Genomic DNA, 15,500 nt, shown 5'->3' with positions numbered 1-15,500 from the left:
ATACAGTGCTATGACTATTTAAAAAAAAAAAATCACAAGATAAGGGCTTGAGGCAGGAATTCCTTGGTGAAATCCTGTGGCCTGGGTTCTTCTATGTAAGTCAGACTCAATGATGCAGTAATGGTCTCTTCTGGCCCTAATCACAGATTCATAGAATTTAATTTATAATGAACTGAAACTGTCCCTGGTCGTCTTACAAAGGGTCGAGGAGGAAACTGGTCAGATCCTATCTATTTATCTCTGGTGGAACTTTCGTAACTGTATAAGAAATAATTCGGAGAATTATTAAGAATAGATGAGAAATCCCCTCTAGTTCTTCTGGCTGTATCTCCGTGTGCTTCATGCATGCTGCAGTAGGCTTTGAGATAAACATCCTCACAGCACTGGTGTAAGGAGAAAACCTAGCATTGTATGAGTTTTGCTTTAGGTTTTTACAGAATGGGGTGGGTTTTGGGTTTGTGGTTTTTTTTGTTTGTTTTTTTTTGGTGTGGCGGGGAGGGTGTTAATTTAAAATGCTGCTGCCTTCAAAACCCTATGTGTGGTAGTCAGGGGTGTGTTTTGTTACTGTGTGCCTTACTTGTGAAAGTGCACATAACATAGCACCATGGTTAAGACATTTAAAGGGTCTATACTGTTGTGTGCATAACTTTTTTGGAATATTCAATTTACCCTTTGAAATCAGCTCTCTGAATCGGTTAGCCTCCGATCTTGCTTCTGGATGGGGCCAATAGCTTTGTCTTCAGAGGAAGATAAAAAAACAAACCATAATGCATCTAGCACTGAGCAATTCTGCACAATAAAGTCCTTCCCCTTGCAGACAACCATCTTTCATTGAAGCATAAGACTTGATTACCCTTATTATCCAGGCTTGACCTGTTCCCAATGGTATTTAAAGGTCGTACAATTTCTGAGTCCTTTTTAAATCCACAGTATGTCTCTACCTCCGTGGTTGCTAAATTTCCCAGCTTGACTGTTCAGTTCATAAAGCACTAAATCTTTTATTCCCTTTAATTTTTATCAAGTGTCACCTTGTTCCCACATTCTATAACAAGGTCTATGAAAGGCGGTGATACACTTCAGTATACCTTTGTCTCCCGCGAGAGCTGTGCATGCAAATAGAACAGCCCTTCGTGTCTGCAAGGTTGTTTCCTGCTGAAGCAATGTACTATGCTGCTGATTGTGTTCATCTGTTTTATAGAGTTCTTTTAATTTCCACACTCCATCCTTTATAATATTTCCACAGGCTTGTCGCTTTTCTACATTTTCCTCTGGTTCTAAGGGAATGAAGTGAAATAAATACTTCATAAAAGAGAAGGGTCATTTGACATTTCTGTACTTATTGTAGCAAACAGTGGGTGTTTGCCAGAGAAGCCTGGGTTCTAGCATATGTGTTCTCCAACCTCCTCTGCAATTGCAGTTACATAATTCCCATAATGAGTCCACGCACTAAGGTTTTAAATGCACAGCGGTGGCATGGTCTTAATAACTTGTTCAAAAGCAAGCTTGGGAAAGCCAGGAACTCCAAAGAGAAGGCTGAGCTGGATTGGTCACTCAGGTCTTCCTGTTCTGGTTAGTAAGAGGAGTACACATCTACTGGCTTCAATAAAAAAAGAAAAAGAGAGAACTGGCTGCCTGTTGTGCCCAATTGCTCCTAGGAATGCAGCTATGATGGCTGTGAAGCTGCTCTGCAGTGTCTGAATACTGTATGTTGAACTGCTTATTGGGATGCTTACTGCACAAATCTATTTAATTAGCTTAATACTGGGCCTGCAAGGAAAAACACACAGGAAATGAATGGCTCATGATAGCCACCTCTCAGCAAATACATGAGGGATGCTAATGGACAATGGTAGAGCCATTGGGTTTGAGGCCTCTGGCTTGGCTTCTTGCTTAGTATTCAGGACTGGTTTTGCCCAGGAATGTAGAATAACAAATACTATAGCAGTTTAAAAAGGAGGCCTCTCTCTTGGGAGGGAGAAAAGAGGTTGGGGAACCAGGCTGAGAGAGAGGCATCTGCTGGGGCAGCTGAAGTTAGGCCTGCCCAGGTTACCATCAGGGGATGCTCAGCTTTTTAGTAAGATAAGTCTACATGTTTGTCTTTGTTTTTTAAAACCTCCTCTCCATGCTTTGTTCCTACTGCTAAAATAACCAATACTTTGGTTTTAAGAAGGCTGGGTGGTCACTGTCACAGGTTCCCAAAGGGAAGAACTGCAGATGTCTGAACTCAGTTGGACCTCCTGGGTGAACATAATTGATCCACAGGGTGCAGTAGCCCAGGGTCAGGTCAAGGAGTGGGAGACTTGTGGAATTGCACCCCAGGAGAGGGTTGACGTCTGTGGTGGGGGAGTTTACACTCAGACGCAAATGGGCAGAGGTGCAGCTAGCCCTCTAGCTGTGGCAAGAGGTATTGCATACACAAGTGCATGCCCGTCTCGCCCCGTCAGGAATGGCGTCCTTCAGCGCTGCCCGGGTGCGGGGAGGGCTGGAGCCGCGTGTGCCCAGTGACTGGAACGGACTGTACCACTGCTCAGCCAGTCCTGGCCCTTCCTGCACGGAGTGGTGGGAAAACATGGTACAGTCCCAGCCGGGGTGGAAACAGTCTGAGGTAAAATTGTCCTGGGAGCTGCCAATGGCGGGAAAAACCGGTTGGATCCAGTTATGACTGGGCCATGATCACCGTAAACAACAAGATGGCGGTCACAAGATGGCAGTTCAGATGCCATCTTGGATTGCTGCTCTGTCTTTACAAACCCCATATTGAATTTAATATACACATATTTTAACAGACTATAATCCTATAACAAAACACATCCAACAGTATACAGAGCAGTATAAACAAGTCATTGTCTGTATGACATTTTAGTTTGTCCTGACTTCGCTAAAGCTTTTTGTGTAGCCTGTTGGTGTACCCCCTGGAAGACCTCTGCATACCCCCAGGGGCACCCGTAACCCTGGTTGAGAACCACTGGGTTAGAGAAACGTGTGTGTGGGTGTCTAGGAATCAGGACTCCTGGGGTCTATCCTGACTGTGAGCGGAGTGGGGTCTAATGGTTAGAGCAGAGAGCTGGCAGGTAGGATTCCTGGGTTCTAGTCCAGGCTATGCAATTGATTCGTTCTGTGACATGGTTCGTTCTGCCTTGTCCTCCTGTGACATGTGGAGCGCAAAGACCTGCCCCAGCCCTTCCCTTCCGGCTGGGTGGTGCAGGAATTAATGGCCGTAGAGCCTGGGCTCTAAGATCCTGGAGCAAAGCGTCCTGGAGAAGGAATTTGTTCCCCAAGCTTGACTGGCTCCCTGCCCCATCCCTCCCTCCATCAATCAGAACGAATCCCTCATGGCAGAGCTGTTGTCTGGTTACCCGCAGTGCAGACCCAATCTATTGTGTCCTGGCTGCTGTTCAGCTCAGGTTAACAGCATGGTCTGTTTCTGTAAACTCCCCCAGAGCTTTCGAATGGAAGTGAGAGTCCTCTTCACATCCTGCTCTAAACTGTGAGTAGTGTCGCTCTGTGGCTGTTCAACAGCTGCTGCATTCCTACCCCAGAGGGTGACATCATTTCAGTGCTGGGTGAGTGATCCCTGTGTAGTGTTGTTGAGTGCTGTTGCATATCAGCTATGCTCCATCCAGAGATGTCTGCATTTCAATGCCAGGTGAGTGATCCCTGTATTGTGTTGTGGGGGGGAGGGATAGCTCAGTGGTTTGAGCATTGACCTGCTAAACCTAGGGTTGTGAGTTCAATCCTTGAGGGGGGGGCGCATTTAGGGATCTGGGGCAAAAATTGGGGATTGGCCCTGCTTTGAGCAGGGGGTTGGACTAGATGATCTCCTGAGGTCCCTTCCAACCTTCATGTTCTATGATAAGTGGATCTGTAAATGTTGTAGGTGTAACATCAGGTATGTCTGCATGGCAGCTGAAGGTGTGACTGCTGCTCCAGTAGGCCTGCCAGAGCTTGCTTTAATATCGTTAGCACACTACTAATTAGTAGTGAAGATGGAGCGGCGCAGGTTACCAATGTGCGTGTGTACATACCAGAGTTCCCATACTTCTTTATCTTCACTCTGATTTTTGAGCAGAAGATTGCAGCTCAGGTAGGCATACCCACCCTAGAATTAATCACCCCTCTGATTGCAGTGTAGACACACCCTTAGGTCCACATTCCTTTTTGTGTCCCTGAGGCGACAAGATGCCAATGAAGAGGAAGCAACAGGAGAATGACGAAAAAGCCGCCTCTTGGTGCTAGATCAAACTATCCACATAACGAGTGGGAGGAGATGGCAATCCAGGCCACTGTAGTGGAAATGACCATTTCTCTGATCACATGAGTCAGGATCATACCAACATACCCCTGTAGTCTTCCCAGCAAGTATTATATTGACCTTAAGGTCATGAAATTGAATTACAATTTATATTGCATAGTACTTAAGGATTTGGTTTGTATAGTGCCTAGTACAGTAGACAGTTCCTTCTTAAAGCGTCTGTCATCTAAACAGAGGGGAAATGCAGGCACAGAGGGAGGTGAAATGATTTCCACACGGTCCCAGAGCAAGGAATAGAACCCAGGTCTACTGACTGCTACTCCAGGTCCATAGCCGCTTGACATGTTGCAACGGTCTTCAGTGCAAGCAATTGTAGTAAGGACAAGGAAAGGGTGGGAAAACTGACTCATTGGAGCTTTCAATGTGAAAAGTACATGGGCGTGAGGGTTGTGATTCCCATTTGTTTTAATGAGTTGCACAGGGCAACTGGGAGGCCATCTTGTAAGGTAAGTGTTTAATACCTGTATTCAAAGCAGTTCAGGATCATGCTGCTGCTTATGGCCAATTCCCCTGTGATGGATATTAACAGAATGCAATTCTAAATAGTCGTTGCCACTCTTTAAATGGAAGTGACTCTCCCCTAAAAATCTTCATTTCCAATGTTCCTATCCCACAGCAGGAGTCTTGATCCATTTCCCTAATTTGGATATCTAGCCCAAAATATTTGATTGATAAGCTTACACTTGAGTTGGCAGAAGACAAAGTACTGTACTAAACTATAGGGGTGGGGGGGAAGACTGTTTGTTTGTTCCTCCCTCTTTTATGTTTTCACTTGTATGTCTCATTACTACATACCGTGGAATTTACAGCAACCTAGAAATCCTTGTCTGTAACATCCATTTTAGCTATCTCCCAGCTCAGGGCTCTTCCTAAATCTCCATACAGCCATTTAGCAACAGCGGTGTGAAAATGTCTGCAACGAAAACTGAAATTCATCTGACTCCTTTGTTCCAGAAGTATCCCTTTAAATAGCTTGAGAGTCCTTTTGTGGTGCTCACTGTGTTCTGTGATTTTTAGGAGCTACCCAAAACCAGTTGGATCAGCAGCATGTTTGTAACTAAGCTGTGCAGGTTTGTGAGTGCCTTCATATTGCTGTGTATACCAAACGGAGTTTGACGTTGAATTTATTGGTCGAGACACCAGATGAAACTGGGACGGTGGTGAGAACCTGACCTGACTTGCTCTGGGCGGATCAAAACTGGAAAACCTGTGCTCATGATTGCAAAGTGAAGCCACCAAGTTTCACTTCCAGCATGAGCCAGTCTCCACAAAACTGTGTCTTCAATCCATTTTAATATAAGGCTGTGTTGATTTGCCTGCTGGTAAAGCCTCGCCTTCATATTTATCTGGTGCTTCTCTTCCTCCAATTTTCTGTTATGGGGGTGGGGGGAAGCAAAGAGACAGTGTCTGAAGGTTTGATGAACTGATATCTGTTAGTGGCTCTGTGGTAGGAAGAAACTTTCAGGAAGCTGGTATCTGCAGTACAGTAGCAGACGACTGTTAACTTTTCTCATATGCAATGGGAAGCAAGATTGTGCTGGCTGAAGAGAAGATTATGCTCATCTTAAACAGAGTAGCCCATCACTGACCCTGCACAGTGAGAGAGAGAGAGAGAGAGAGAGAGAGAGAGTGTGTAATTCTAACACAGGGGAAAGTAATGGTGAGGGTGGCCAGGAGATACTAATGAAGATTGGATCAACTTGCTTGACTTCATTTGAGTGTGAAAGCTGTGGAATCCCAATGTAGAGGGAAGGAGATGGTGAAATCCCATTGCAGGAGAAAAGAGAATATTTTAGAACTTTTCAACAGTGTTTCTTAGATAGTTTATCTTAGTCTCCTAGCTATTTTCTTTTAACTGGTGGACTCCTTGTGCAAGAATGCTATCTTCCCCCTCCTCTCCCTCCTCACTACTGCACAGATAACCTTACTTTCCCATTGCAGCTCCTTTTAGCTTTGTAAACAGTATAGGTTTTCCATTGCAAGCTAGAAAATGTGACTGTATGTTGCAGCAGTGAGCAAGTCCCCGGAGAAGCAGTAAAAGGGAGGACATTTCCTCGCATCTATTTTTTTTCTTTCAGTCTGTAGCTGCCCACTAGGCAGAATAATATCAGAGGGCTATACCCCTGTCTTCCCACACTTTTCTGTTCCACTAAGCTCTAAAATAGCCAATGACCTGCTTGAGAATTGAAGTATCCACCAGATGTTTCCTGAGCAAAGACAGCTAGTGTTTCCCTTTGCACATCATCTTGTGAGAGGCAGTTCTACAATGAGCACATGTCTGACATCATTCAGTATGTTGACATTAGTCTAGTGGGAATCTTTCTCTTACTCTACCTTCCAACTCAAATACAGCGTCTTTTCAGGAAGATTATATAGATAGAACAGACTTGTAAAGAACTCAAATAGATACAGTGCAGAGGAAGAGTCCTTGCTGTAACAAAGTGTGTATAAGCCAAGCCAGTTGCTGTCAATCTGTCAAATATTAAATCATTTTTAATGCGTTTTTTTCCTCAGATACATTTTAGGGGCTTGGGAAAGTTGATCTCCGTTATCCTGCACTCCCTCTATTGCTTGGTATGGAAACCAGGGATGGATGGATGGATGAGGATGAATTATTTCCCCCACCCATCCCAAAAAAAGAAAACCAGCACTAATTCTCTTCTGCAAAGCAAAACGCACATTAAGCCTTGTTAGAGGTTTGGAAAAGGTTTGGTTAACTTTAAAACTCTATTTTGATTTATGCACTTGGAGTCTGATCTGAAGCCCAGTAAAGTTAATGGAAAGTTTCTGATTAGTGAGCTTTGCAGCAGACCCGTGTCCTTTTTCAGGAATTGCACGGACTTTCCAGTCCAACTGGAACCAGTATAAATAGCACTGGCAAGCTCCGAGGTAGCCTGGGCTCTTTTTGGTTTGAAGCTCAATTTTAGCAACTTAGGAGCATTGCATAAAGTTCTGATAAGCTTCTGAGTGTTCATCCAAACCCAACCTTTCCACGTTTCCCTACCGTTAATGGAAATGTATAAGGTTTTGGTATTGAGCATCTGTATTGTCTACTGGACTTTTCATTTCTGATTCTGAACTAAATACTCTTGGTTTTATTCATATCAGTCTAAGTCCAGAGTGACATTTTGGTATGTTCCAAAAAGAAAGAGGACAACTTGGGGAGAAAGTAACTAAACTTGCACTGGAATTCAAAAGTTTACATCATTAGAGCATAGATAATATCTATTTTTGTACTGCTGGGTCTTGGTTGCTATACATGGGCACTTTCCATGTTGGTTAGATTTACTGTGTAGTCTTGACATCTGACTCTCCTTCCTCTCTGGATTGTAGAAAGCTATTCTTGGGGAAGAATGGTGGCAGGGCCAGCTTAAGGCATAGGCACTATCAGTCCATGTCTAAGGCCCCAGCTCTTGGAGTCTGGTGATTATATTAGAATTTCGTTTCAGAACTTGTCTCCACTAGAAAGGGTTTGCCAGTATAGCTAGATTGGCAACCCTCCTAGCAGAGACGCAAAAGAATTCTTTGGTCCCATATCGCTTACCAGTTCCCCCAGTGAAATAAGCTCCACCAGCAAAAAGACTTCTTGCTAGTATAACTGCCTCTACATTAGGGATCTTGCCGCATAGCTAGGGTGGTGTGTATGTCATTTTTTTTTCTCCCCCCTTCCCCGCCCCTTCTACCATTTCAGGGCTTGAGTAGACAAACAGGGCACGGCCAGCTGGGGTGTAAATCTACCCTGCACTAGTGAGCTGTGCACAGATTGTCCATATGGACCCTGCTGCTGAGCACTAAAAGTTCTCTAGTGCACGCTGACCTGCTCCCATTAGTTCCCGGGTACGCTTTGAGTAGATCAGCGTCCACATGGACGTAGTGCAAGGTAGATTTACATCCCAGCTCACCACATGCTCACTGTTCATCTAGACAAGCCCTCAGCTGCCCAGCTGGCAAAACTAAAGTGCAGAATAGGTCTTACATTCGTAAAGAAATTCCTAACCGTCATAGTTGTGGGAAGGAAAGAACCCATGACTTAAGTGACATAGACCGCCTGAAAAAAGTTGCTCTGGGTGGTGTCAGTTGCACAGTTTTATCTTAATTTAGTATTAACGCTGCTTTGTGACTTGCCAGGATCACCCAAGTAGAGGACTCTGTAGCAGAAGAAGCATTGCAATAACCCTGGCCCAGACGCCCGAACAGATACACCCCTGCTGTTAAAACTCCAAGTGGGAGACAGGGCTACAGCAAAAGAATGAGAAGGGTGGGTTTCAGGGGGGCCCTGTTGCATGGTGTTCCTGAGGGGCCACGACTGCCTGGCTAGGGAGTGACAGCAGCTGTGACTCTATGCTATGGTGGAGTTTAGCTTTATTGTTATCAAGGACAGAGTCTGGCTTAATCTAATTCCCTCTGCTGCCACATTCCTCAGCCAGATCCCCTCTGCCAAAAATGCCTTTTCCCAGGATCTCTGTGGCTGTGGTGCCAGGGCTCCCAGAACCTAGGGCTCCGTTATGGGCGTCTCATTTCCAGAAAGCTATTGATCAATGGAAGAAGTTCTGAGAATAACATATATTAAAAATTCAGGGAGCCAGAGTAACTGACTTAGGTTAGAGAGAGTTCTACATAGTGCAACTAGCTCTAATTTAGAAGTATCGAAGGAAGGGGCATTAATGATCCGCAAAGCAAAATTTTAAGGTCCCAGTCCTCTAGCTGCTTACTCAGGAAGAAATCTACTTGTGCAAGCAGTGCCTTTGACTCCAGTGGGATTACTTATTTGAGTAAAGTTACATGCATCATTGTTTGCAGGATCGGGCCCTTTCAGGATGAACACTAAAGAGGGAGAGAAATTATTTAGAGTGGATCAAGGGGATGTAACTTGGAGTGATAGTCAGCCTAAATTTCATCCTATCAGGAAGTCTTCCTGCCATTGGCACCTATTATGGAATGAGAAAAGGAGTACTTGTGGCACCTTAGAGACTAACCAATTTATTTGAGCATAAGCTTTCGTGAGCTACAGCTCACTTCATCGGATGCATACTGTGGAAAGTGTAGAAGATTTTTTTATATACACACAAAGCATGAAAAAATACCTCCTCCCACCCCACTCTCCTGCTGCTAATAGCTTATCTAAAGTGATCGCTCTCCTTACAATGTGTATGATAATCAAGTTGGGCCATTTCCAGCACAAATCAAGGTTTTCTCACACCCCCTCCCCCCCCGCACACACAAACAGGAGAGTGGCTTTGTGTGGGGGGGGTGAGAAAACCTTGATTTGTGCTGGAAATGGCCCAACTTGATTATCATACACATTGTAAGGAGAGTGATCACTTTAGATAAGCTATTAGCAGCAGGAGAGTGGGGTGGGAGGAGGTATTTTTTCATGCTTTGTGTGTATATAAAAAGATCTTCTACACTTTCCACAGTATGCATCTGATGAAGTGAGCTGTAGCTCACGAAAGCTTATGCTCAAATAAATTGGTTAGTCTCTAAGGTGCCACAAGTACTCCTTTTCTTTTTGCGAATACAGACTAACATGGCTGTTACTCTGAAACCTGTTATTATGGAATGGTCTCCTAAGGAAAGTAGTGGAAGCCACGTGACCCAGGATACTTAACACCAGACTAGATAATGCACTAGTACATTGGTTCTCAACCTTTCCAGACTACTGTACCCCTTTCAGGAGTCTGAAGCCCAAGCCCCGCTGCCCGGGGCTGAAGCATGTAACTTAGCTTCATGTTGCCCTCTGTGGTGTAGGGCCCCAGGCAATTGCCATGCACTTGCAGACCACCTCTCCCTCCCCGGAAAATAAGGAAACCAACCTGTCCCATCGCCCCTAGGTTGAGAAACACTGATCTAGATGAGTTGATATACTCCCTGGACAACCTTTGTGTACCCCCAGGGGTTAAGAACCACTTCATTAGTAGATGTGCCATAGGGAATGAAGCTATGTTAGCAGAGGAATTTGCTAAAAGCACTCCTTTCTCAGGCCAAGCTCAGGGAGGGCAGTTTTAGGCTCTACATGACTTACCAGTGTTTTCTTTTTTTCATCTAACTTCTGTGCTGCCCAGCCCCTAATACACTGTGACTTATGCCCTGCACAAAGGGGGAATTTTTGTTCAAGTTGTCCAGGAAAAATTCACATGACCCTCATGTAATTTACACAAGATCAATATTTATCAGTCATGAATAGAGCTCTAAGATGCTTTATGAATAAGGCTCTCGCATTCAATACTGAAGTATTTTTTCTAGTTGTAGTCTCTAATTAAAACAAGCAGTTGCCATACACATAGATACAATGGCTTTTTGTTCACTAGTAATATGAGATAGGTGTAATTTTACTTCAGACCTAATATTCTAGGTCTTAAAAATAAACCAAATGCAATGTCACTGCATATTTATGTCACTATGGAAGCTGATGGAGAGCTAAATTTAATAGAAACATCTGATGTTGTATTCATCACACATCACTGTTTAGTTGCTTGTGGAAAGAAGGGGAAAAAAATCTGTTTTCAGTAGCTACTATGTAATCAAATTCTTGGTTTAATTTGGAAAGTTGTGACGGGAACAATAAACAGCCTGTCTGAAGGATTTTAATATGGATACAAGGGCAGCAACCACTCCATTTTCTGTGGCTGTTAGTGTGAGGTCTTTAGGAAATTGTGATTTCAGCTGGATTGACAACGGATCCATTCAGACTTTAAAAAAATTATGTAAATGTTTATTTTTTTGATGTTTCAACATAGCCCAAACAAACACCCCCTGTATCACAATGAAAGATAGCCAGAGAGATGATAAAGATGCAATAAGGAGAATTATGGGTATAAAAAACGCTTTCCCTTCTCCAGTATGAATACTACCATTTTAAGGTGGTGGCGATGAACAAGATACATCGAATAGTTGGGAAGAATATGAGTAAGTGAAAATCACTGACACAGATGAGTTGCAGTTATTCTCTATGCACAGGGCTAACTTAAGGCCTAGCCACTACTTATGACTCACTTAAATTTTATTTTGAGGATTTCAGTTAGCCTTAAGTGGTGCATGGGGTTTATGCTAGGTCAGTTATGGGTCTGTCTCCCTCTGCCATTGCAGTACAATTCCTTAGTATGTCATCTACTTTAGCTGTAAATACCACCTTACTCCTACCTGTATCCATCCTGTATTCCATCCCCTTTCCCTCTGTGACTTCAACAGGTGCTCAGATACCTTACTGAGGAGAGTAGTGTAAGAACTTCCATAGACCCTCCCTAACACCTGGATCCAATGCCCACTGAACTGAATTAAAAGCTTCCAGTTGGCTTCAGTGGATGTTGGTTTGGGCCCTAAATGCCTGCAAGAAAAGATATAGGCTTTATAGTTTAAGTGGTAGGTTAACTATCCAGGCTGTCCCCATGGAGCGGAATGAAAGCCACAGTGAGGATCCCTAAGAAAAAAACTTTACCAACAGAAATCTTAAAATGATTGTATGTTCACCCGTGTCCTGTTTGTCACTGCGGCGGTTTTGCACACTGAATGGCCATCTGCTTATGTCACCTCTGAGAATGCCACCAACGTATAGAGTGGTTGGTTTGACCTTTCAGATTTTCTAATAATAAGAAACCTAGCAGAAGCTTTCCACATGTGCGCAGCTGGAAGACTCCAGTACCATCCACAATCCTCTTTTGAGCAGCTTGAATAAGCCAAATTCCCATTTTGTGCAGTGAGAGTCAGCACTGGGGATCTTGTGAGTATGATCCATATTAAAAGCCTACCAAGAAGTGGAAAATTCTGTGACTATGTACAAATGCTGTTAGAGGCACTCCATTGTTTTCTTTAGTTTGGGATCTAGCAGAAAAGTCTTAAAAGCTTGATTTAATGAAAGCAAAATTTCAGATCTCTGCTGCATAAGCTTAATATGAATAATAACCCCTCCCCTACTATCTAGAACAATAATGTGATAACTGCTTCTGGAAAAGGATAGTGGAACAGCAGCAGCAAACAAACCAGGTTTGTGTTGCAGAGTCAAACAAGTGATTGACAACAGCTTCTACGGTTCGTTTCCTGTCACCTCTAGCAGCTGTAGATCATGTTCAGAAGGGTAAAGCTGAGGGGGAAACCACGTTTGGATGCCACCTAGGATGATAAATATGAAAACCAGAAATTCAAGCAGTGCACAAAACATAACTAGTTTAACCTTCATCTTCCTGGCAAGTATTTTAAGCAGACAACACACTGATCAGTATAGCAAGGTGCCATGACAGGGTGGGTTAGTAAATTACTGGTCCAAATCCATAGTCTAATATGATGGGATTCTCTGTCAGATGGGGACAGTTATTCCTTAAAACTAGAAGTCGGGCTTTCCTGGCACCACCCTCCCAGTTCAGCCAGTAACCTCTAGTGCTGGGAGGTTAATAAATGGTTGGGTTGATTCCATATTGGAATCTTCCTTTATGGCACAAATTAATTTCTTCGAATCAGTGCTTAGCGGCCATCACAGCACCTTACTCTCTGATGCTACTGCCTCTCCCTTCCCCCTTCAATATTGTACTGTAAGTGTCAGCATTTGGTATGAGCCCAAATCGCAGCGTGTGCCTGAACTTCTGACCTTCTAGCCCAGCATGCCGCTAACCTAGTCACACTTCCTGCTGTGGCGAGGAAAGTGCATAAATTATTCTAAGCATCTTCCTCTACCCACCTACTTATTTTTGGCTCAGTGAGTTCTAATGTAGTGTGTGTGTGTTTTAAAAATAAATAAATAAATAAAAAATTAAAGCCTCATCTTTGTTTTTCCTTTCTCAAGGAAAGAGCATAGTTTGATTTACATTAGTAAGCAATGATTATACATTTTGAGACTGGCACTTGTGTGTGTTAGGAGAAAATGGGAAAGTTGAGGAAAAAACTGAGAATATGCTGTATAGGGGAAAAAAATAGACAAAATATAGCCAGTGTTAATCACTGTAAGCCAGTATAGCATTTGTGTTTCAAGGGATCTAATAAAATAACTTGCATTACCAGACTATTTCCATGAGAGCACATTTCACAAATCTTAATAGCAGAGCAGATCAAAACCAAGAAGAATATTTCGTGTATTTTCTTCCTTTTTTTCATTAAAATTTAACACATTTTGAAATGTGCATGGTTTTGACCAGCTGAATAGTTGGTCAAAAAAAGGGATCTGTTTTACTTTCTTTGTTGAAGTTTGAAATATCAACTAAAATGTCAATTGCAATTTTTGACCATTTTTGATCAGCCTACTTCATAACCACACCATAGTGTTAAGTAGAATGAGAGAGCCCTTTAACACATTTGTGTCGTTGTCTTTGTGAATTATAAACACTGGTTAATGTGCAATCATAATGCTACATTAATAATACCCAATTCTTGTAGTACTTTGCATCAGCATATCTCAAAGCACTTTACATGAGAGGGCAGTATCTCATTCCTCATTTTATAGATGGGGAAACTAAGGCACAGATGGGACACTTACTAATTAAGCCTCACAATGTTCCTGTGTGGTCAGTAAGGCATATATGCATATAGTAGAGCTGGTTGCAATTCTTCATTTCAAACTTCTTTTGAAGAAAAAAAAATTAAAAATATTCCTGGATTTTTTTTAAAAGAAATGAATAAATACTAAAATTGTAAATGTGTTTTTCTTTCCCCTCCTTTCTCTTTTGCTGGTGAACAGGGGAGGGAAGAGAGAGCAGGTTGGGGGAAGGGAGCAAGGGGAGGGAGAAATAAAAACCTTAAAAATCGTTTGGGAGATGATGTGGAAAAACTGGGGAAAAAAATTAAAATCACAGAAAATTTTGGAACAAACTACAACTTTGGATCTGTTTTAATGGTTAACTTCACATGGCACTGAAATCCAGACCAGCTGGAGTGGAATGCCATGTCTGCTTAATAGCAAGCTGTGTAGTATTTTGGGGGAGAAAGTGAGGAGGCCCTGTACCTAACTAAAACTGCAGTTTGATGCCACAAACAAACCGCTGCACCTCTTCAGCAATGCAGTATCTCCAACACCACACTGAGGTATGGATTTAGTATTGATCCTTTGTAAGTGGCACCTTCTGCCTATTGACCAACATCACTGCACTGTCTTCTTGTTCCTTGAAGATTCCCATTCATCTTGTGAGCCAGTTTGATTCTGCTTAGCTGATAGAACTGAGGAGAATCGCAGCACAAGGTGGCATAGCCCCAACTTAAAAGTCCTAAGTGAGTTTTTGATGCTCAACATACATTTTAGTGCAACATTACCATCTCTGCGTGGTAACGCCCAACCAACTTCCTCCTCCTCTCCCCCATTCCCAAAGCTGTCTCCAAATAAAATGAACCAGTCTCATGTGCTGCTTCAAGAAATGGGGATCAAAAACATTGCCCAAGAAAACACAGGGGCTTTGCATCCTGATAAGGAATACATTCGTCATAAACGTGACGTTTGCTTCAGTAAAGTTCTGTGCAGAATCAATCGCCTCCGCACGGGAGAAGAGATCTTCATGGATTAGTGGACTCAAGGACTTCATCTGCCAGCATATTACCCTGAGACAGCCCAGAACAAAAATAATCGTACTAATCAGCTGGACGGTAATTCTACATCAGCAGTCTCATTGTCTCTTTTGGAAGCCTCAATCTAGAATGACCCGGCATGCGCACGCTGGTGAGTAAACTGGCAGAGAGCACAAGAATGGAATTTTTTGAGTCTGAAATGTGGAGGGTGAAGGAAAACAGACATGCCCGTGCACAGACAGGCATGTATGTGCAGTGAGCCAGGGCACTGTTACACTTGGAAAAGAGCACCAAAATAGAGCTGAAGAGTGAGGAAAGGCTCCAGGAAGCTGGGTACCAGAAGACAGTAGGCCAGGAAGGAGGATCAAAGCCTGAGGAAAGGGCTTCAGGTAGAGTAAAACAAACAAGGGCGCTGCTGGGCACAGACTGCGCTGTGCGGACTCTAACGTCAGCAGGGGGTTGGAAACAGAAGTAGCACAGACACAGTGGGGTTCTTTTATCTGCCAAGTCACATCAGCACTTGGTTTCCTTTTCCTGACACTTTCCTGATGTTTCGCCAGTGATTGGAAGTAAACCAGAAAAGATGGGGGTGGGAAATGATTTGGCTAAAAAAAAAAAAAGTACATGATGGAGATTTTGATAATTCATCCCATGGGGAGGCAAAATGATAGCTTTCTGGGTGAGAGGAAGCTTGAGGTAGCCATGAAAT

Source organism: Eretmochelys imbricata, chromosome 14 (assembly GCF_965152235.1).
Source record: "Eretmochelys imbricata isolate rEreImb1 chromosome 14, rEreImb1.hap1, whole genome shotgun sequence".
In the NCBI taxonomy this organism is placed as follows: Eukaryota; Metazoa; Chordata; order Testudines; family Cheloniidae; genus Eretmochelys; species Eretmochelys imbricata.
Note: the sequence above shows the minus strand (reverse complement) of the source record.